The following is a 23,588-nucleotide window of genomic DNA, read 5'->3' as shown; positions in this document are numbered from 1 at the left end:
AGGATTAAGTGATAAGAGTATCTATGCATCATTAATTTAAGCTTAAAAGGTATATTTGCACTTATAAGCTAAGCTTGAATGGTAACTTTGCACTTAGATGTAAGCTTTAGTGACTACCTTGCATTTTTAGGTTTAAGCTTTAATGAAAACCTCGCAATTAGGGTCAAGTGATAAGAGTATCTATGCATCATTAAGCTAAGCTTAAAAGGTAGATTTGCACTCATAAGCTAAGCTTTAATGTTAAATTTGCACTTAGATGTAAGCTTTAGTGACTACCTTGCATTTTTAAGTTTAAGCTTTAATGGAAACCTCGCAATTAGGGTCAAGTGATAAGAGTATCTATGCATCATTAAGCTAAGATTCCAAGATAGATTTGCGCTCTTAAGCTAAGCTTTAATGGTAAATTTGCACTTACGGGTAAGCTTTAGTGATTACCTTGTATTTTAGGTTTAAGCTTTAATGAAAACCTTGCAAATAGGGTTAAGTAATAAGAGTATCTATGCATCATAAAGTCAAGCTTCAAAGGTAGATTTGCACTCATAAGCTAAGCTTTAATGGTAACTTTGCACTCAGGTGTAAGCTTTAGTGACTACCTTGTATTTTAGGTTTAAGCTGTAATGAAAACCTTGCAATTAGGGTTAAGTGCTAAGAGTATCTATGCATCATTAAGCTAAGCACTAAAGGTAGAATTTCACTCTTAAGCTAAGCTTTAATGATAACTTTGTACCATAAGAAAAGAGTAGTTGTCTAAGCTCGATAGAAGCAGGTCAATTTTTGGTATTGAAGAGTATTTCTAAAGTTGTCAATTTCAAGTTTGTTTACAAATACAGGACGGGGGAGATAGGGGATAGCTTCGCGGAATTGACGTCCGTGTTGTTTTGAACCGAAAACTCTATAATCTTACATGGAGACGTCCCATGGATGGCAAAGGATCACAAAAACCTGGGAATCGACAAACGGGGACTAAACTTAAAAAGTTGGCATTTCCAAAGAGACATTAACCATGAAATGCCTATGGCAAAAACTCGCTTGTATTTTCTAAATAAACTTGGCTGGTAGATAATTAATGAAAGTAGGAATTAAGGTTGATAAATGAATGAACCTGGAAAGTACCAACTACGAGTTAAAAAGGAATCTCGAGAGGTGATAGGGATAGCCCATTGCAAAAAATAGATTTAACTAGGAGTTTTGAAGATTGTCTGGAAATGACCGGAAACCAAAATGGATCTTCGTGGGGTCAATTTGATTGAAAGGCCGGCCCATTGGGAGGATTCTCTTGGGGAACTTGACGGAGATTGGCCCTTTTCGGCTAGGGCAGCGTAACCGGCAAGTTGTTATACCTAGGTCATTCATGCCCGAGGGATAAGGGATGAATGGGTTTGTTTTATTTTTTTCCGGCCGTGTAAAGTACCCGCGGTATCTTATTGGAAATCAGCCATAATCCGGGAATGGCCTGATGCCAATAGTTGGATGAGAAGGTCATACTCAGGGAGGATGATGTGAATTTAATTGAGGAAATTTGTTCGACTTGGTTGCTTAAAAAGGAACTGGAAAGGCTAGGAATATAGGGGCTATCCTGTGCATCTGTCACCAGATGGTGCTATATCCCTCGAAATAAAATGCTTAGGAAGGAATGAATAAATTACTTGATGAGCCTTTCCCAATCTCTTAATTTTGGAAAATATTGTGAAGGTGGTGCCGTTTTGATGGCTTGTAACCAATTATCTTCGCCTGAATGGGGAGGCAAGATGAATTGGTTGAAACTAAATGTGCTGCATGATTAGTTAGGAAACTAGTTACAAGCTAATTATAACAGATAAAGAAAGGAAAATGAATTAAAAGTTTCTAAATAAATATCTGGTGGGAACAACTAGATGAGTTTCCCTGAATGAGGGTATGCAAAAAATTGCATTCTACTTGTTGTTTGATGATGTCTGATAGACTGTTGTCTTCCTGATTTTGTAGTAGTTAAGTACTACCTCAGGAAGGGATTTTCATGAACTGGTTCGGTGGGTGGGCGGATCCGGAGGGTCAGATGGCCGGATGTTGGTTTAAATTTTTTATGTTAAATGCTAGGAGTACGTGGGATAAAAATGGGTAATCGGGGACGAGTGAGACCAGGTAAGATTGCAAGATCCCCCTTCTTAGGGAAAAGTGATAACTGTCGTGCCTGCTTGTCAGGAAAAAGGGGTTATCGCCATGAACCAACGGAGAAGAAGAAAGCAAGAGCAGATCCTCAAGTTAAAGATCAAGAGAATCAATACTAAGGACCATGATTTTTGGGTGCGGAAGGCTGTCAAGGACAGATTGATTATGAGAAGTGGATAGAATCGTTGAATGAAGGGATGTACCCCCTTGGGTTGGCATTCGAGATAGACCGGAGTCCTGTCTGAGTGCTGGTTGCAAGTGGGAGGGATACCTGCAGATAGATCTATGTCATTCCCTAGAACGGTCTGGAGGACTGAGGGAGGTGAGTAGAATCGAGTCTGGGTATGCCCCTCACAAAAGAACCAATAAGAATTAAGCTCTCTCGAATATTAGTGGCTAGTCTCCCAAGAGGTCCAATGAGCATTCAGCAGCCCAATGGCTTGCCTGATTCCTATTGGCGAAAAGACTAAGGGGTCCAATGAGAGTTTAATTGCATTAATTAATTACCTAAAGCTCTCACAAAAGGGGAAAGGGGGACACATGTCACAAGGTTATCACTTATGATTCTTAATTATCATTGGCTAGGCTTTGTAGGGTCCAATGGGGTGTCAGCATGAGTAATTAGGCCAAGAGATACTTATAATGGTCTGTCCATGGCTGATCGGTCCACAATCGCACTATCCATCTTAATCAATCACATCTTTTTCTTTGATACCACTTGTGAGGGGCTTGTACATGACCAATAGGGTTTGGAGAGGTCCCTTATACATTCATTCCCATTGTAAATCAATCTGAACAATTTGTACAATGCGGAGCCCTATAATTTTGTTGATTTAGAGGAGAAGACACTTTGCCCATGTACTCGTTGCAAATACCAAGTGGCTCGATGTCAAACTTTTGCAATGATATATAAAAATTTGACAATATTTCTGGTGGAATGATTGGAACGATTTAATTAGTGGCAATATAGACGTCAACAATGATGACTTGTGGATATTTAGCCTAAATGATGATCATACAAAAAATTGGAGAATATTTCTGGTGGAACAATTGGAACATTTTATTAGTGCCAATGTAGACCTCAACAATGATGAGCTATGGATATCGGGACTAAATGATGGAGATCAAGAAGAGTAGACATGAACAAGGTGATCCAAGAAACCAAGGAACTTGAGGTGGAGGCAAAGCAAATACTAGAACACAACATGGATGGCACGATAAATGCATTACATGAAAGAACAAAAGAGTGTGGTTTGGAACATGAAGTGATAGAAGAAATCATACATGTGTAATATGCTTCCCAAAACGAGGAAGAGTTATGTGGACTTGCTCATCTTCCACTATATCATTCCACTATATCATGGATAACATGTGTCTATTTCACATGTTTACTTATCTATATTGAACTTGTAATCAATTTATGGATGGTCAGGTAGTATGAGCATATCAAAACAATTTGCATAAGTGATGATATCATAAGATTCAAGTAGTGAGTTATATACCTAGTTTGTCTATTTCGTATAACATCTTATTGAAACATCAATATTTCCAAAAGATAATGAGGTCACTTAACCAACACCTTTGCCTTCAATGTGGAAGCTTTGCTTATCAAATATAAATTTTCCATTCAAAAATTCCATTTTCAAGGGTGAGCTTCCCGCTTTCCATCCAATTACACGAGGCAGAGGAGAAACTTAGTCTCGACATGAGCTAGGACTAAAAAGGGGAAGGGTAGGTCCCATACAATATATATATATATATATATATATATATATATATATATATATACACTTCCCTAGAGAACTATGTACTTGCCTAAAGCGCATTGTATACTTGCCTAAAGCATTACAGACATGCCTAGAACGTAACGAGCTTACCTAGAGCACTATGTACTTGCGTAAAGTGCATTGCGTACTTGCCTAAAGCATTGGGTACATGCTTAGAGCATTACAGGCTTCTCTAGAGCACTATGTACTTGCCTAAAGAAAATTGTGTACTTGCCGAAAGCATTGGGGACATGCCTAGAGCATTGGGGACATGCCTAGACCAAGTAATTTCTCGCCATAGATTTGGGCAAAAACATTTGCGAGCATCTTCTTTGTTCGGAGAGCTAGGGGACACAAAAAACAAGGCCTTCGCTTTAGCGGGGCGAGGGGAATACACCATCCCCTCTTCTTTTTTAAGCAATAAATAATTCAAATGACAAAAAGTCTCTCTCTCTCTCTCTCTCTCTCTCTCTCTCTCTCTCTCTCTCTCTCTCTCTCGATTTGGCAATGTGTACGTGTGTGTGTGGAAACAAATTAATTGGTAATATGCTTACCTCTCAAATGTGGGTTGAGAGAAAACCTACACACGTATGTAGAGCATACATATATTAGACACGGGTGCACATTCTCTCACTCTCTACATCTCTCTCAACATACACACACAAATCCTCTCTCCAAATAAGAAGAAGGATGGGGAGAGGCAAAGAACAAGTAATTTCTCGCATAGATTTGGGCAAAAACTCTCACTAGAATCTCCTTTGTTTGGAGAGCTGGGGGACACAAAAAACAAAGCCTTCGCTTTAGCGGGGCGAGGGGAATACACCATCCCTCATTTTTTTAAAGCAATAAATAATTCAAATGAAAAAAAAGGAAAAAATATTATATATATATATATATATACATATATATATATAGTAAAAGATGATACTAGGTCCTAGAAGATGAGATAAGACAATGAACATTGGTCCAGTGATTGAGCTTTAATGTTTTAATTTAGATCTAAATGCAATCAAGATCAAACCCATTCATCACCCTAGATAAAACCCATTGATCAACCTCTATTAAGGATCACTAGCAAGCTATGATTGGAGCCTAGAGTAGACTATTTCTAACCTTGCAAGTGAACACTTGAAGATGCACTAGTTTATTGGGGTGTAGATCAAACTAGGTCTCTCTCTCTCTCTCTCTCTCTCTCTCTCTCTCTAAGACTTTGCCTTGGGGAAATCAAGGGGACAAATCACTAAGACTTTGCCTTGGGCATACCAAATAGAAAATCTCTCTCTCTCTCTCTCTCTCTCTCTCTCTCCATTGCAAAGTGTGTGTGTATATTTTTGTGCATATTCTATTTTCTATGCACTCATATAGATGCTAATATAAACATATATGTGCATAAAAGAACAAGCTTACATACCCATAATTTCAATTAACGATTCTAATTGAGAATAAACTAAAGCATAACAACATAATTGGTAATGTGCTTACCTTTTAAATGTGGGTTGGATAGTGCATGTTATAAACAGACTTGCAAGCTAGGGTACACAAGGCATCCAGAGAAACAAACCTATACACACATTGCATACATTAGACATGGATGCACATACACAAGCTCTCTCACTCTCTACATCTCTCACAACACACACACACACACACACAAATCTTCTCTCCAAACACAAGAAGCTAAGAACAAGGATGGGAGAGGGAAAGGCGATATACACACACATCAATTATTTACCCCAATTCTCTCTTTCCACACACACACACACACAATTATACTTAAGTAAATCAAGGTTTCCATTAAACCTTGCTCTTGCTCTCTCCCTCTCTTGAAAGCCAAACCCTTGAGGGTTTTGTGAAGAAGCTCCTCTCTCCTTCCTCTTCATCCTAAATCCCTTTCCTTCTTCCTTGAGCCTCACATCTCTTCAATAAGGACATCAGCCCCACTTCCCTCTTGTTTAGAGGAGGTAATCTTCATTTCTAGTAGGTTTAATTAATCCATGTGGTTTAATACTAGGAAGGTTTATGTGTTTCATTTTTAGGTTTAAGCTGGAATGGAAACCTCGCAATTAGGGTCAAGTGATAAGAGTATCTATGCATCATAAAGTTAAGCTTCAAAGGTAGATTTTCTCTCATACACTAAGCTTTAATGGTAACTTTGCACTTAAATGTAAGCTTTAGTGACTACCTTGCATTTTTAGGTTTAAGCTTTAATGAAAACCTCGCAATTAGGGTTAAGTGATAACAGTATCTATGTAGCATTAAGTTAAGGTTAAAAGGTAGATTTGCACTCATAAGCTAAGCTTTAATGGTAAATTTGCACTTAGATGTAAGCTTTAATGGCTACCTTGCATTTTTAGGTTGAAGCTTTAATGGAAACCTCACAATTAGGGTCAAGTGACAAGAGTATCTATGCATCATAAAATTAAGCTTAAAAGGTAGATTTGCTCCCGTAAGCTAAGCTTTAATGGTAACTTTGCACTTAGATGTAAGCTTTAGTGACTACCTTGCATTTTTAGGTTTAAGCTTTAATGAAAATCTTGTAATTAGGGTAAAGTGATAAGAGTATCTATACATCATTAACGTAAGCTTAAAAGGTAGATTTGGACTCATAAGCTAAGCTTTAATGTTAACTTTGCACTTAGATGTAAGCTTTAGTGGCTACCTTGCATTTTTAGGTTTAAGCTTTAATGATTACCTAGCAATTAGGGTCAAGTGATAAGAGTATCTATGCATCATTAAGTTAATCTTAAAAGGTAGATTTGAACTCATAAGCTAAGCTTTAATGGTAACTTTGCACTTAGATGTAAGCTTTAGTGACTACCTTGCATTTTTAGATTTAAGCTTTAATGAAAACCTCGCAAATAGGGTCAAGTGATAAGAGTATCTATGCATCATAAAGTTAATCTTCAAATGTAGATTTTCTCTCGTAAGCTAAGTTTTAATGGTAACTTTTCACTTAGATGTACGCTTTAGTGACTACCTTGTATTTTAGGTTTAAGCTTTAATGGAAACCTCACAATTAGGATCAAGTGCTAAGATTATCTATGCATCATTAAATTAAGCTTCCAAGGTAGATTTGCACTCTTAAGCTAAGATTTATTGGTAACTTGGCACTTAGGTGTAAGCTTTAGTGACTAACTTGGATTTTAGGTTTAAGCTTTAATGAAAACCTCGTAATTAGGGTTAAGTAATAAGCGTATATATGCATCATAAAGTCAAGCTTCAAAGGTATATTTGCACTCATAAGGTAAGCTTTAATGATAACTTTGCACTTAGGTGTAAGCTTTAGTGACTACCTTGTATTTTATGTTTAAGCTTTAATGGAAACCTCGCAATTAGGGTTAAGTGCTAAGAGTATCTATGCATCATTAAGTTAAGCACAAAAAGGTAGAATTGCACTCTTAAGCTAAGCTTTAATGGTAACTTTGTACCATAAGAGAAGAGTAGTTGTCTAAGCTCGATAGAAGCAGTTCAATTTTTGGTATTGAAGAGTATTTCTAATGTTGTCAATTTCAAGTTTGTTTGCAAATACGGGATGGGGGAGATAGGGGATAGCTTCGTGGAATTGACCTCCGTGTTGTTTTGAGCCGAAAATTCTACAAGCTTCCATGGAGATGTACCATGCATGGCAAAGGATTGCAAAAACCTGGGAATCGACAAAACGTGGATTGAAATTAAAAAGTTTTCATTTTCGAAGAGACATTAACCATGAAATGCCTATGGCAAAAACTCGCTTGTATTTTCTAAATAAACTTGGCTGGTAGATAATGAATGAAAGTAGGAATTAAGGTTGATAAATGAATGAACCTGGAACTTACCAACTAGGAGTTAAAAAGGAATCTCGAGAGGTGATAGGGATAGCCCATTGCAAAACATAGATTTAACTAGGAGCTTTGAAGATTGTCTGGAAATGACCGGAAACGAAGATGGATCTTCTTGGGGTCAATTTGATTTAAAGGCCGGCCCATTGAGAGGATTCTCTTGGGGAACTTGACGGAGATTGGCCCTTTTCGGCTAGGGCAGCGTAACCGGCAAGTTGCTATACCTAGGTCATTCATGCCCGAGGGATAAAGGATGAATGGGTTTGTTTTATTTTTTCCCGGCCGGGTGAAGTACCCGCGGTATTTTATTGGAAATCGGCCATAATCCGGGTATGGCCTGATGCCAATAGTTGGATGAGAAGGTCATATTGAGGGAGGATGATGTGAATTTAATTAAGGAAATTTGTTCGACTTGGTTGCTTAAAAAGGAATAGGAAAGGCTAGGAATATAAGGGTTATCGTGCGCATCTGTCACCAGATGGTGCTATACCTCTCGAAATAAAATGCTTAGGAAGGAATGATTAAATTACTTGATGAGCCTTTCCCAAACTCTTAATTATGGGAAATATTATGAAGGAGCTGTCATTTTGATGGCTTGTAACCAATTATCTTGGCCTGAATAGGGAGGCAAGATGAATTGGTTGAAAATAAATGTGTTGCATGATTAGTTAGGAAACTAGTTACAAGCTAAGTATAACAGATAAAGGAAAGGAAATGAATTAAAAGTTTCTAAATAAAGATCTGGTGGGAACAACAGATGAATTTCCTTGAATTAGGGTATGAAACAAATTGCATGCTGCTTGTTGTTTGATGATGTCTGATAGACTGCTATCTTCCTGATTTTGTAGTAGTTAAGTACTACCTCGGGAAGGGATTTTCATGAAATGGTTCGGTGGGTGGGCGGATCCGGAGGGTTAGATGGCCGAATGTTGGTATAAATTTTTTATGTTAAACGCTAGGACTATGTGGGATAAAAATGGGTAATCGGGGACGAGGAAGACCAGGTAGGATTGCAAGATCCCTCTTCTTAGGAGAAATTGATAACTGTCGTGCCTGCTTGTCAGGAAAAAGAGGTTATTGTCAGGCCAAGGGTCAAACCAAGGGGTCAAGGACTCGGCCAAGGGCCGGGTGCCAGTGGGAAGGGGTCCGAAAGGGGCTAGGAGCCTATTAAAGGGAGGCTGGGCGGATGGACCAGGCATGGCAGTCCCTTGGTCTTTACACTGGTATCAGAGCTAAACATAGAACTTGGGCACGTTTTTTGCTTGGTTGCATGTTGCATGCAATCAAAAAGTGGAGGAGGAAGAGGGTCGAGCCTGCAGCGTGAGCAGAACCTCCAAGCCGGGGAGTCGACGGGAGGTCGACCTGCGTCAAATCGCGCGCGCTTAGGCTCAGTTGGAGCGCAAGGCAATTTCAGCAAGATCTCGTGCTTGGCCCGCCCCCAAAAGCCTGCTGCATCGCGAGTTGTTTCATCTTCTTCACATCGCGCAGTCGACGGCTCTGTCTGCAGGCCAAATTTTCGTCAAACTTTTTTTTCCCTCTTCACTTTGGTTACCCTAATGGTCCAATGAAGAGCCTTTGCCCACGGTCTTTGGCTTGGCAAGGCGCGCTTAATTCTTCCACTGCCATCTTTTCATCGGTGGGCATACACAACACACACCGGTTGTGGCTTCTTGCAACTTCTGCATTCCGAACCTGCTACACACCAGGTTTTGAAGTTTTGACAAAGTGCAAATTGGTCACCAAGCTTCAACCGATTTGGTGGTTGCATACGATGCAAGCCACCTCGGCAGTGACTATATATTGATTTGTGTTTTCAACTTCCTCCTCGGCTGCCCAAATTGTCGGCAACTTTCAAGTTTATTTGGTGTATTGCATACGACGCAAACCTGACTATTAGCACCTCGAATTTTCTCCGTGCTTTCGAGTGAATCATCCACTGCAGTTTTTCTCGTTGTTGTCAAGCTGGTAGTGGTCACGGATTGAACTACTCTTTCGAAGTCGGCGTTCTTTCTTCTCAAAGACGTAATTATACGGTTCCTTATCGCATACGGCTACGAGCTCGTTGGCATTCAGGTATTCTCCTTTCTTTTCTCCCACAGTACGTCCACAGCATGGATTCGGACATAGATATGCATCATGCATTTGATTTCGAGCAGTCCGCACCCGTTTCGTCTGCCGATGCCACGAGGACGGTTCCTCTCACGGAGAGTAATCGTGCCCCAGCGGCAACATACGATGCGTATGAGTTGCTGGACATGCAAGATTTCCGTGCATTGCAAACACACATGACTGTGCTTGAAACGAATTTTGCACAATTAAATCAGAATGTCACGGCATTATCCGATTTGATTAAGTTGCATATGCGGCAGCAGGCCACGGGCCCTGCTAGTCAGCCAATTCAGGAGCACGGCTCCACACCAGGCCAAGGGCCGGCTGCTGGGCAAAGCCCTCCTCCGGGTCCGCTGCACTCTCTGACCCAAAAAGAGGTGGGCGATTTGTTGAAAAATACAAAGCCACCAATTTTTCGGGGAGAAGAGCGTGAGCGAAACAAGGACACCGTGAATATTTTTCTCAGTAAGTGGGATGGTATTCATGACCTTAGACGTACCCCGGATGCAGCCAAGGCGCTGCAAACAAGTCTGACTTTGGACAGCAAGGCCTACAAATGGTGGATGTCTCTCAAGCAGAAGGGCATGCTACCACAGACTTGGGCAGCTTTTGAGACTGTCTTCAGGAAGGAATTTCTACCTACCAATGAGAAGGATAGAAATTGGACCGCCTGGGACGAATGTTCTATGCGCCAGCAAAAAACATTATTGGAATATATTTCCCATTATCGGGATGTGATCCTCAAGCTGGAAGGGATGGATACCTTTCAACAGGTGCGTGGGTTCATCCGTGGGTTAACTCCGGAGCTTAAGAAGCACGTTAAAACCCAGGATCCACAACCACTTGAGGACGCAATAGTGCAAGCTCACATCCATGATGATCCCGATGATCGGGCATTGCATAGTTCTCATGTGCACGGCACTACACCTGTTTTAACACGTCTACAGCATGTGCATCATAAAAGAAAAAATGTCTCTACTGCATCAGAGACCTCCAAAAAGCCCAAGGGGTCTAGAGGTCCTCTCTCAACGGAAGAGTTTGAGAAATCCAAAAAAGAAAAGTTGTGCTTTAAATGTTTGGGAACTGGACATAGCAAAAAGGATTGTCCCAAGGGGAAATCTGCTGCTCAAGACAAGGGGAAGGAAAAAGCAGTACACATGGTGCAGCTTTTACCTCTTGAGTCCTCTTCCCAGTTTGCTAATGTGGAAGTAACACACACCGAGGCGGTGCATGAGTGCTATATCACGGCCTCCATCTGGCAGCAGACTTTCGGACCACATTAGTTGGTGCGTATGCATGGCTCTATCCAAGGGCACAGGGTGCGGATCTTGGTAGACGATGGTGCATCGCACAATTTCATCAATTAAAAATTGGTGAAACGACTCAAATTACCCCAAACCCCGAGTTCCCATCGCTACAAGGTAGCAATGATTAACGGCCATGATGCTGAGATATGGGACACTCAGGTTAAAAATGTACCTCTGGAAATTCAAGGATACCGTACGTCTTTGGATTTCCAAGTCATGAATATGGAGAGGGCGGATGTGCTTCTTAGTCATGAGTGGTTGCATAGTTTAGGATCATCCCTTAGACGTAGCTATGAGCATAATAGTCTAACGTTCGAATCCAATGGTGTGCACGTACTGCTGTTGGGGGAGAAGGATATACCTTCCTCACCACTTATTTGTACAGCTGAGCTTATGAAGCTCGCTTCTGATGATGCAATAGAAGAACTCTTTTTGTGTTACTCACTGTGCCATTTTATTTCCAATGTGGATGATGTTTTTAACGATGCTAAAGTTTTGAATACAACTTCCTCAACGCCGCATTCTTCTCTCTCTCCTCTTCCAGCTATGTCTACTAATTCAAAACAAGCAAATGTTGCTAAGGAATTGAAGGAACTTTTAAGGGAATTCAAGGATGTGTTCCCAGATGATTTTCCACCAGGGCTACTGTCGACACGTTCTGTGCAAGATGGCATAGACGTGGTTGCAGGCAGTAAGCCAGTGAGTAAACCGCCTTACCGAATGAGTCATTTGGAGGCTGCTGAGGTGGAACGTCAACTTGCTGACTATCTCAGTAGAGGGTTTATTCAACCAAGTTCTTCACCATGGGCCTCTCCCATTCTCTTGGTGAAGAAAAAGGACGGTAGTATGCGCATGTGCGTAGATTACCGTGGATTAAATGTGGTTACTGTTAAGAACAAGTACCCATTGCCACGAGTAGATGAGCTGTTTGATAAGCTCACCCACGCTCATATATTTTCAAAGATTGATTTAAGATCTGGGTATCATCAAGTACGCATCAGGCTTGCGGATATACCCAAAACAGCGTTCCGAACAAGGTTTGGACATTATGAGTTTTTGGTAATGCCCTTTGGGTTAACCAATGCTCCAGCTACGTTCATGAAACTCATGGATAGTGTCTTGAGACCATACTTGGAAAAGTTTGTTATCGTTTTCCTCGATGACATTCTTGTATATAGTGCATCTGAGGAAGAGCACTTAGTACATTTGAAACAAGTGTTTCATTTGTTACGCCAAAATCAGCTATATGCCAAGGAATCCAAATGTGATTTCCTCAAGGAGGAAATTCACTACTTGGGGCATGTTATTTCGGCTGCAGGGTTACACATGGATCAATCCAAGGTGGATGCCATTCAGAGGTGGCCCTCTCCCAAAAATTTGGAAGAGCGTCTAGATTTTTTTAGGCTTTGCAGGTTTTTATCATCAATTCGTTAAAAACTATGCCCATATTGTTGTTCCCATGACAGATCATCTAAAAGCCAAGGGCAAGACTTTTCAGTGGGGATTGGAACAACAACAAAGTTTTGACAAACTTAAGGACACATTAGCCACAGCTCCTGTTTTGGCTATTGTGGATCCCTTAAAGCCATTCGTTTTGGAAACGGATGCTAGTAATCGTGCGATTGGAGCAGTCTTTCTACGGGAGGGAAGGCCGATTGCATTTGAAAGCAAGAAGCTGGATTCAGCACAGCCGAATTACTCTGCTTACGAACGAGAGCTCTATGCAATAGTGTCTGCTTTAAAGACATGGCGACATTATTTGTATGGTGCACAGTTCGAGATTGTGTTTGACCATGAAAGCATCAAGTGGTTTACACAACAAAGTGATTTGAAGGGTCGCAAGGCCAGGTGGGCTGAGATTCTTCAGGAGTATGACGCCAAGCTACGATATCGTAAAGGGCGGTACAATGTAGTGGCTGATGCTCTCAGCCAAATGCCAGAGATCAACTCTCTTCTTTTCACGGAATTGCGGAGTGAGTTTTTGGAATCTCTCAAAGGTAAGTGCGAGCATGATACTGCATACTCCAAGGTGTGGAGCTATGTTAGAAAGAGGGATCCTTCTCACTCCAATGTTGGTAGTGGTTTTGTTTCCTCCACACCCAGTTCTCCTCTATCGAGTGATGAACTGCAGAGATGGAAGAATTTTTCCATAGATGATGGGTACCTACTCCACAAGGGGAGAGTGTGTGTACCGACAGACGCGGACATTCGGCGCCAAATTCTTTATGAATGTCACGATAGTCCAAGTGCAGGGCACCCGAGAATTAAGAAAACTTATGCACTCGTAAGACGACAGTTTTACTAGCTAGGTTTCCATGGGTATGTTCAAGACTATGTCTTGCATTGCCAAAAATGTCAAGTTAATAAAGCAGAGCGCCTGAAATCAGGAGGACTCTTACATCCTTTAGAGATTCCCAACGGTAAATGGGAAAGTATCTCCATGGATTTTATTGTGGGTTTACCAACCACAATTCGAGGACATGACTCGGTATGGGTGGTCGTAGATCGGTTGACTAAACTTTGTCAGTTTATTCCAACAAAGTCAACCATTAAGAGTCCAGAATTAGCTAAGTTATTTGTGGACAATCTTGACCGGTTGTATGGATTTCCAAGTAACATTGTGAGTGACCGTGATCCCAAGTTTAACAGTCATTTTTGGAGGGCTGTTTTTAAACGATTGGGTACACAACTTAATTTAAGTATGGTTGATCACCCTGAAATAGATGGTCAGACGGAACGAGTCAACCAAGTGCTAGAGGATATGGTACGAGCATACGTTAGCAAGAAGCAATCAGATTGGGAAGATTATCTTCCTATTCTTGAGTTTGCATATAATAGTGCTAAGCATGTTACAATTGGTTTTAGTCCATTCATGCTTATGTATGGTTTTCAACCTAGATCACCAGTGACAGTGAGGTTGGCAACTGAGAAGCTCCAACAGGTCAAGGAGTTTCTCCAAGATCATATGGAAATGCTGAGACTTGCTCGTCAAACTGTTCGACAAGCACAGGATCGGTATAAGAAGTATGCTGATGAGAAACGTTGACAAGGTACCTTCACGGAAGGTGAAGAGGTATTTTTGCGTGTGCCAGAGCATTCAGAAAGTCTGAAGACTGGACCTACACCCAAATTATCTCCACGTTATTGTGGGCCCTTCAAGATACTCAAGCGAGTTGGTGATAGGGCCTACAAACTTGACTTACCTGCGCACTCGCGTGTCCATCCGGTATTTCATGTAAGTTGTTTACGTAAACGCTTGCATGGGGACGACAATGTTATCGGCCAACAGATATTGGTTGATTTCACTGAACCTCCCACTCAACCGCATGAACCTGAACGCATTTTAGATTTTCATGAACTCCGTACTCGTCATCATGTACGTAGTCAAGCTTTAGTCAAGTGGAAAGATCGCCCTGAAGAGGGTGCCACTTGGGAAAACATAAGTGTTCTTAAGAATAAATTCCCCACTTTTGTTTTCGAGGACGAAAACGCTTCTCCAAGGGGGGAGTAATGTCAGGCCAAGGGCCAAGCCAAGGGGTCAAGGACTCGGCCAAGGGCCGGCTGCCAGTGGGAAGGGGTCCGAAAGGGGCTAGGAGCCTATCAAAGGGAGGCTGGGCGGATGGAACAGGCATGGCAGTCCCTTGGTCTTTAGAGTTATCGCCATGAACCAAGGGAGAACTAGAAAGCAAGAGCAGATCCTCAAGTTAAAGATCAAGAGAATCAAAACTAAGGACCACGATTTTTGGGTGCGAAAAGCTATCAAATTGATTATGAGAAGCGGATAGAATCGTTGAATGAAGGGATGTACCCCCTTGGGTTGGCGTTCGAGATAGACCATAGTCCTATCTGAGCGTCGGTGCCAAGTGGGTGGGATGCCTGCAGATAGATCTATGTCATTCCCTAGAACGGTCTGGAGGACTGAGGGAGGTGAGTAGGATTGAGTTTGGGTATGGCCCTCACAAGTGGTATCAAAGCCTAATTTTGAATCTTGGACCTTGGAATTTAGAATTTTGGATTTAAGATTAATGCATGAGAGAAAAACAACAGAGTCTAGCACTCAAATTTCAATTATATTACAAAATGAAGTCTTGATGTTCCAATAAATTATTCAAAAAATTTTAAGATGGCTTGGGATTTGCCAGAAGAAATTCAACAGATTATCTATGAGAGGATGGAAACTGCTACGTTAGAGTGAAGGCTCGCTATGCTGGAACATTTTTGGGAGCTCTTATTTCCAAAAACCTATACTTGTGCCTAGGATTTAAGAAAGTGGAAAGTGTGAGTAAAGTTGGAAATGAACGATATAGAAATTTGTGAAGAATAGGTAATGCACTTGTGAGAAGACGCATGGAAGTGGCATAAATGGATGAAGACGCATGCACTTGTGCATAGACACATGAAAGTGGCATGGATGAAATTTTTATTGAGCTTTACTTGTCATTCTCCCTTAAGCTTAGTAATAAGGAGCAAGATTGGGTAAGGTAGCTACCACATGAAGAATTAATTTTTGGGACATTGACTAGAAGATAATTTTTGAGTAATAATGAAGAAATCCAAGAAGTTCTTGTGATTAGCCACAGATAAAGCTATAAGTATATATAGCAAGACTTGTTTTGAAATTACTGATGGCTTGAAATATTCAAGAAGAAGAAGTTTATAAGATAGTCATGAAAGAATGGGGATAGGCGAACCAGAGAACACGTTAGCCATGTTGAGACACCTTATCAAACTTTTCTCTCCTAAGGAAAGTACCAGTTCTACTAAGAAATGGAGAATATGTGGGTCGAATGGAGTTACACGGTTAACCCAATGGAGACACGTACAACTATTGAATAATTTACGGATTGCAATGATGAGAGAAATTTGGGATTAGGACCAAAGTGATATGGTATAGTCCAATCTTATTTTCAAATTTTGGAAGTAAACTTCTACTTATAGCATCTCAAGACAAATAGAAAAGACAGTAAATGACACGTGCTTAAAAACTCAGAAGGAATCAAGATGGGAAAGTGCAATAGATAAGCTCATAAATATTGCAAACATTTTAACTCCGAAGATGAATAAGAAAACAAACTTATGAGTTAGCCAAGAACTCAAAGTTGGAATCTTTACTCAAGACTGTCATAGACAGAAGACCCTTTTCTGAAATGTCCTTAAGAATTTAATTAAAGAGGAGAGACTAACATTTCAAGACAAAGAAGTACGGACAATACTCAAATTTTTCAAAAAAGGGTTATTTCTTCAATTAAAGCCAAAAAGGATTACAAGGGAGGCAGGAAGTAATTACAAGAGAGGCAAGAAAGTTTACACCTCATAAAGATCCTCTAATATATGGTCACATAACCAAATATGGAAAGCGCCGCACATGTTAGGACGCTCACCCTCTGGAATGGTTCTACGAGAAACAGCTTAAGTAATTTCTCTATGAGCTGAGAAAAGAAAAGGACCTCTAAGAGGAAGACTCCAGATGGTATCAAGGCAAATCTTGGAATGGGGGATAAGCTGTACAATCAAGAACAACCTTGCGGAGAACCCAGGATCTCATGTCTTTTTGACGCAGTAGTAGAGAGGGCCAAGTCTCAAAGCCTCTGTAACCATCGCAAGTCAGGTATTGTTGTGGAAATGGTCTCTACCCCAGAGAGTCACTCTTGTGAGATGTTGTTGTGTCTTCCATATCGTCTGGCTGACACAAGAATTTGGTTGAGGAAAGAGGAGATCTTTGTATCGCTCTAAAAACTGTCTTTTAACTACCTCATCTGCACTCTGCAAGTGAGAGATGCATACAGGAAGAACCAAGTCTTCTTGCCAAGATGCCATCAGATAAGAGAATGACTAAGTTACGCATTGTTTCTAGTCGATACTAGATTCGCATCTGAAGGAAATCGCATATACGATTTGTGGGTCCGGGCTGTCAACAAGAGAGTGAAGATCACAAAAATAAGAGGATAACAAGTGTTGATAAAGAAGGGATTACCAGTAGCTTATAAAGAGGAAGTAGCATATCGAAGAAGCCACAAACGCGATAACTTATTCAAGAAGATAGCTTATTGAGAAAGATTTCCAATGACTCCAATATTATATTAGCAGATTTTTGGGGATGAAGAAGTGTAAGAGAGAAGTCAAGTTGAAAGCATTAACAAGAAGTTAAGTCGCAAGACGTATCCAAGAAGCTTCATCAATTACGTATTTTATTCGAGTTGAAGACATCTCTTTCTTTTTTTGTTGGGGAGAGATGCTGACTTCAAAAGACTCAAAGACCTCTTGATCAACAGTCCTGTCCTCATCAAACCTGACTAATTTCACTCCTTAGCTCTTCTTTACCTGAGAAAGTTCAACAAGGTATTCAAGTAGACCCCTATTTAGACCTTTTCTGCAAGAGATTTAAGCTTAGAGCCCGAGGGAACACTTAACTGACTATACCTTAGCAGATGGTATTTCTTTACTACCTGGAAAGCTTCAGCCCCTAGATATTCCTTAGATGAAGTGGGAATGTCTGAGTATGGACTTTGGCACTGGTCTTTCAAAGACAACTGGAAACTATGATTCTATTTTTGTCGTAGTAGATAAGCTCACTAAGGTGGCTCATCTAATTCCAATCAAGCAGACAACCACGACCATCGACATAGCCCAAGTATTTTTCATAGAGGTAGTAAGATTACATGGAATCCCTGCAAGAATCATCAGTGATCGGGATGCAAAAATTACTTCTAAAGTTTTGGCAAGCCATGTTTCAATCTCTGGGTACCCAACTCAAACCTCAGCTCAGCATATCATCCGGAGACTGATGGTCAAACTGAGTGAGTGAATCAAGTCATTGAAGATATGCTTCAAGCATACTGTAACCAATAGTCCTAGCAATGGATCAAGTTTCTTCCCCTAGTTGAGTTTGCTTATAACTCTTCTCACCATCGCAGCCTCGGAATGTCACCGTTTAAAGCCTTATATGATCAGGAATGTTTAGCCCCACTTCGATTAGCCGACCCAGTTCTTCATGTTCCTCCCACTAAGTCTACCCTAGAAGAGATGGATCATCAACTTCTAGTCATTAGAGACAACCTGAAGAGAGCTAGTGATAGGCAGAAGAGCTACACTGATCTTCACCGCTCTGCTAGAAGCTTTAGCAAAGACGAACAAGTTTTCCTCAGACTCAAACCCAAACACAGCTCCTTAAAGCTAGGGAAATTCTGTAAGCTTGCATTCAGATATTGTGGACATTTTGGAATCAAATCAATATTTCGTTTTTGTCCAAACCCTTGATCATAGTTTTGGTTGGTTCTTCGGAACAACTTATAATTATTCTTCAAGATATCGATGGCACTTTTGATGTAATTTTTATGCGGATGTAATCAATCGACATATTTAGGTAATTCAAGCATCTCTAGTCAGTCAAGTCTTTTGAGATTCAAATTGTCTATGGTGTTTTACAAGTTTAATTGTTATGATACATTAAATATCTGATTACCAAGTGAAAGATGAGACAGTAAGCTATAGACATAAGAGAAATAAGGATTAAGGAAATAAATTGGGTACACAAGGGAGGAGATATTGCGAGATTAATTCAAAGATCGGTATGAAATCCTTTAACTGTCAAGAACATGGTATCAGTTGGATGATATTAATAGTGAAATGAGTCAACACTCAAAAAGGAAAAAGTCTAAGTAAGAATGGTAAGATTTTTACAAAGGGTATTGAAGCTAGATAGAGAGTGAAGTGAAGAAATGATCTTCAGACCTAACAAGAGAAACACAAATCCGACCACACCAAAGGAAAAATACCTAGTTAAGTAAGATTATACTCAGTAATTAAAGTAAACCCAAGTCATTAAGACTTGTTTATGATCAAAACTTTTGAGTCAGTGCTAAAAATAAAGAGAAGTGTATTATTCAAGGTCCATACCAGCTTCACTATCCTTTAATCTAAATACCCTAAAGTTACTGACCATCTTCAATCATAAGTTGACCGAAGATCGAGTTTGACTATTCTCTGAAGCATGTCCCGAGCTGAGCACAACTCTTTCTTTTTCTCAGGGAGTTTGTAAGGTCCCTCCCTAAATCCTAGAGCCATTCATAACTTTTTCAGCCTAGAAAATAATTTAGAAAAAGCAACACCGACAAAGAAGTCATGCAGACAACGAGACTTTACTCCAGAATGAAAAGACAAGGATATTTTGGATAAGAAATTACTTCATCCCTGTATTTTTTCAAAAATATTAAGATTATTTTTATCTTCTTCGTGAAGATCCATGTGGAAATTGATCTAGATCGGGAACTGGGACAAAAAGGGACTAACTTGATTAAAAGATAAAGTTAAGAGATAAGAACTAAGAAGAAAATTGGGGTCCAATAGGAATTAAGAAGAGAATTGGGGTCCAATAGGATTTGAGAAGAGAATTGGGGTCCAATAGGAATTGAGAAAATAATACCCACCATTTCCTATATAACCACCCCCTCTCCTTTGTAATTTTACACACACATATTGCTAAGCTACTTGCATACTTTCCATGCTCAAGATTATGCTTAAGTAAATCAAGGTTTCCATTAAACCTTGCTCTTGCTCTCTCCCTCTCTTGAAGGCCAAACCCTTGAGGGTTTTATGAAGAAGCTCCTCTCTCCTTCCTCTTCATCCTAAATCCCTTTCCTTCTTCCTTGAGCCTCACAAATCTTCAAGAAGTACTTCAGCCCCACTTCCCTCTTGTTTAGAGGAGATAATCTACATTTCTAATAGGTTTAATTAATCCATGTGTTTTAATGCTACGAAGGTTTATGTGTTGCATTTTTAGGTTTAAGCTTTAATGAAAACTTCGCAATTAGGGTCAAGTGATAAGAGTATCTATGCATCATAAAGTTAAGCTTCAAAGGTAGATTTTCTCTCGTAAGCTAAGCTTTAATGGTAACTTTTCACTTAGATGTAAGCTTTAGTGACTACCTTGCATTTTTAGGTTTAAGCTTTAATGGAAACCTCGCAATTAGGGTTAAGTAATAAGAGTATCTATGCATCATTAAGTTAAGCTTAAAACGTAGATTTGCACTCATAAGCTAAACTTTAATGGTAACTTTGCACTTAGATGTAAGCTTTAGTGACTACCTTGCATTTTTAGGTTTAAGCTTTAATGGAAACCTCGCAATTAGGGTCAAGTGATAAGAGTATCAATGCATCATAAAGGTAAGTTTGAAAGGTAGATTTTCTCCCGTAAGCTAAGCTTTAATGGTAACTTTGCACTTAGATGTAAGCTTTAGTGACTACCTTGCATTTTTAGGTTTAAGCTTTAATGAAAACCTCGCAATTAGGGTCAAGTGATAAGAGTATCTATGCATCATTAAGCTAAGCTTAAAAGGTAGATTTGCACTCATAAGCTAAGCTTTAATGTTAAATTTGCACTTAGATGTAAGCTTTAGTGACTACCTTGCATTTTTAAGTTTAAGCTTTAATGGAAACCTCGCAATTAGGGTCAAGTGATAAGAGTATCTATGCATCATTAAGTTAATCTTAAACGGTAGATTTTCACTCATAAGCTAAGCTTTTATGGTAACTTTTAACTTAGATGTAAGCTTTAGTGATTACCCTGCATTTTAGGTTTAAGCTTTAATCAAAACCTCCCAATTAGGGTTAAGTAATAAGAGTATCTATGCATCATAGAGTCAAGCTTCAAAGGTAGATTTGCACTCATAAGCTAGGCTTTAATGGTAACTTGGCACTTAGGTGTAAGCTTTAGTGACTACCTTGTATTTTAGGTTTAAGCTTTAAAGGAAACCTCGCAATTAGGGTTAAGTAATAAGAGTATCTATGCATCATTAAGTTAAGCACTAAAGGTAGAATTACACTCTTAAGCTAATCTTTAGTGATAACTTTGTACCATAAGAAAAAAGTAGTTGTGTAAGCTCGATTGAAGTAGTTCAATTTTTGGTATTGAAGAGTGTTTTTAAAGTTGTCAATTTCAAGTTTGTTTGAAAATACGGGATGGGGGAGATAGGGGATAGCTTCGCAAAATTGACCTCCGTATTGTTTTGAACGGAAAACTCTACAAGCTTCCATGGAGATGTCCCATGGATTGCAAAGGATCGCAAAAACCTGGGAATCGAGGAAACGGGGATTGAACTTAAAAAGTTGGCATTTCCGAAGAGACATTAACCATGAAATACCTATGGCAAAAACTCGCTTGTATTTTCTAAATAAACTTGGCTGGTAGATAATTAATGAAAGTAGGAATTAAAGTTGATAAATGAATGAGCCTAGAAATTACCAACTAGGAGTTAAAAAACAATCTCGAGAGGTGATAGGGATAGCCCATTGCAAAACATAGATTTAACTAGGAGTTTTGAAGATTGTCTGGAAATGACTGGAAACCAAGATGGATCTTCTTGGGGTCAATTTGATTGAAAGGCCGGCCCATTGAGAGGATTCTCTTGGGGAACTTCACGGAGATTGGTTCTTTTCGGCTAGGGCAGCGTAACCGGCAAGTTGTTATACCTAGGTCATTCATGCCCGAGGGATCAGGGATGAATGGGTTTGTTTTATTTTTTCCCGGCCGGGTGATGTACCCGCAGTATCTTATTGAAAATCGGCCATAATCCGGGTATGGCCTGATGCCAATAGTTGGATGAGAAGGTCATACTCAGGGAGGATCATGTGAATTTAATTAAGGAAATTTTTTCGACCTGATTGCTTAAAAAGGAACAGGAAAGGCTAGGAATATGGGGCTATCCTGTGCATCTGTCACCAGATGGTTCTATACCTCTCGAAATAAAATGCTTAGGAAGGAATGATTAAATTACTTGATGAACCTTTCCCAAACTCTTAATTATGGGAAATATTGTGAAGGTGCTTCCATTTTGATGGCTTGTAACCAATTATCTTGGCGTGAATGGGGAGGCAAGATGAATTGGTTGAAACTAAATGTGTTGCATGATTAGTTAGGAAACTAGTTACAAGCTAATTATAACAGATAAAGGAAAGGAAATGAATTAAAAGTTTCTAAATAATGATTTGGTGGGAACAACCAGATGAATTTTTTTGAATGAGGGTATGCAACAGATTGCATGTTGCTAGTTGTTTGATGATGTCTGATAGATTGTTGTCTTCTTGATTTTGTAGTAGTTAAGTACTACCTCGGGAAGGGATTTTCATGGAATGGTTCCGTGGGTGGGCGGATCCGGAGGGTCAGATGGCCGGATGCTGATTTAAATTTTTTATGTTAAACGCTAGGACTACGTGGGACAAAAATGGGTAATCGGGGACGAGCGACTACCATGCCTGCTTGTCAGGAAAAAGGGGTTATCGCCATGAACCAAGGGAGAATAAGAAAGCAAGAGCAGATCCTCAAGTTAAAGATCAAGAGAATCAAGAGTAAGGACCACGATTTTTGGGTGCGGAAAGCTGTCAAGGACAGATTGATTATGAGAAGCGGATAGAATCGTTGAATGAAGGGATGTACCCCCTTGGGTTGGCATTCGAGATAGACCGGAGTCCTGTCTGAGTGCCAGTCCCAAGTGAGAGGGATACCTGTAGATAGATCTACATCATTCCCTAGAACGGTCTGGAGGACTGAGGGAGGTGAGTAGGATCGAGTCTGGGTATGGCCCTCACAAAAGAACCAATAAGAATTAAGCTCTCTAAAAGATTAGTGGCTAGTCTCGCAAGGGGTCCAATGAGCATTCAGCATCCCAATCGCTTGTCTGATTCCTATTGGCCAGAAGACTAAGGGGTCCAATGAGAGTTTAATTGCATTAATTAATTACCTAAAGTTCTCACAAAAGGGGAAAGGGGGACACATGTCACAAGGCTATCACTTATGATTCTTAATTATCATTGGCTAGGCTTTGTAGGGTCCAATGGGATGTCAGCATGAGTAAAAAGCATGAGTTGTCGACCAAGAGAGAGAGGGGGTTGATTTTGTCAAGGCATTATCACACACAATCTCATGTGTGAAGCAAATAGGACTATCTCTCCTTCTCAAGATTTAATGGAAAGCTTATCACATACTCCAAGCTTGTGAGAAGGGCATGCCTACACCAACAACTCTTGGCTTTGTGATGCAAATCGGGTGCAAATCCAACCAAGATCCAAGCTTCAATGCATGCTCATCTCCTCTACCATGCTGATTATTAAGCTATGCAAAGCTATTATGAGTGATTAGGTGAGGATATATACTTATTTCTCGTAAGACTACTCCTTCTTCCTCTCAATCTACTCTCATACCCGGCTAGCTCTGACCATCTTCGAAGGTGTGTGAGGTCTTGAGTCAGAGACTGTGAGGGAATTGATGTTGTGTTTTAAAGCGTTTGCTTAGTGCTTGAAGCTTCCATCTTCATTGCACTAGCTAGTTATTGAGGGAACACCAAGAATTATATTGTAAAATGTCTCCCTTGATGGGGGAAACCTATAAGACAAAGCCTTTTGGAGGGGGGACTGGCTCCATATAAATCCGGCCCTCAACTGTTGTC

This window comes from Adiantum capillus-veneris, chromosome 24, assembly GCF_014529385.1.
Source record: "Adiantum capillus-veneris isolate H3 chromosome 24, ASM1452938v2, whole genome shotgun sequence".
Classification (NCBI taxonomy): Eukaryota; Viridiplantae; Streptophyta; class Polypodiopsida; order Polypodiales; family Pteridaceae; genus Adiantum; species Adiantum capillus-veneris.
This window is presented reverse-complemented; position numbering follows the sequence as displayed.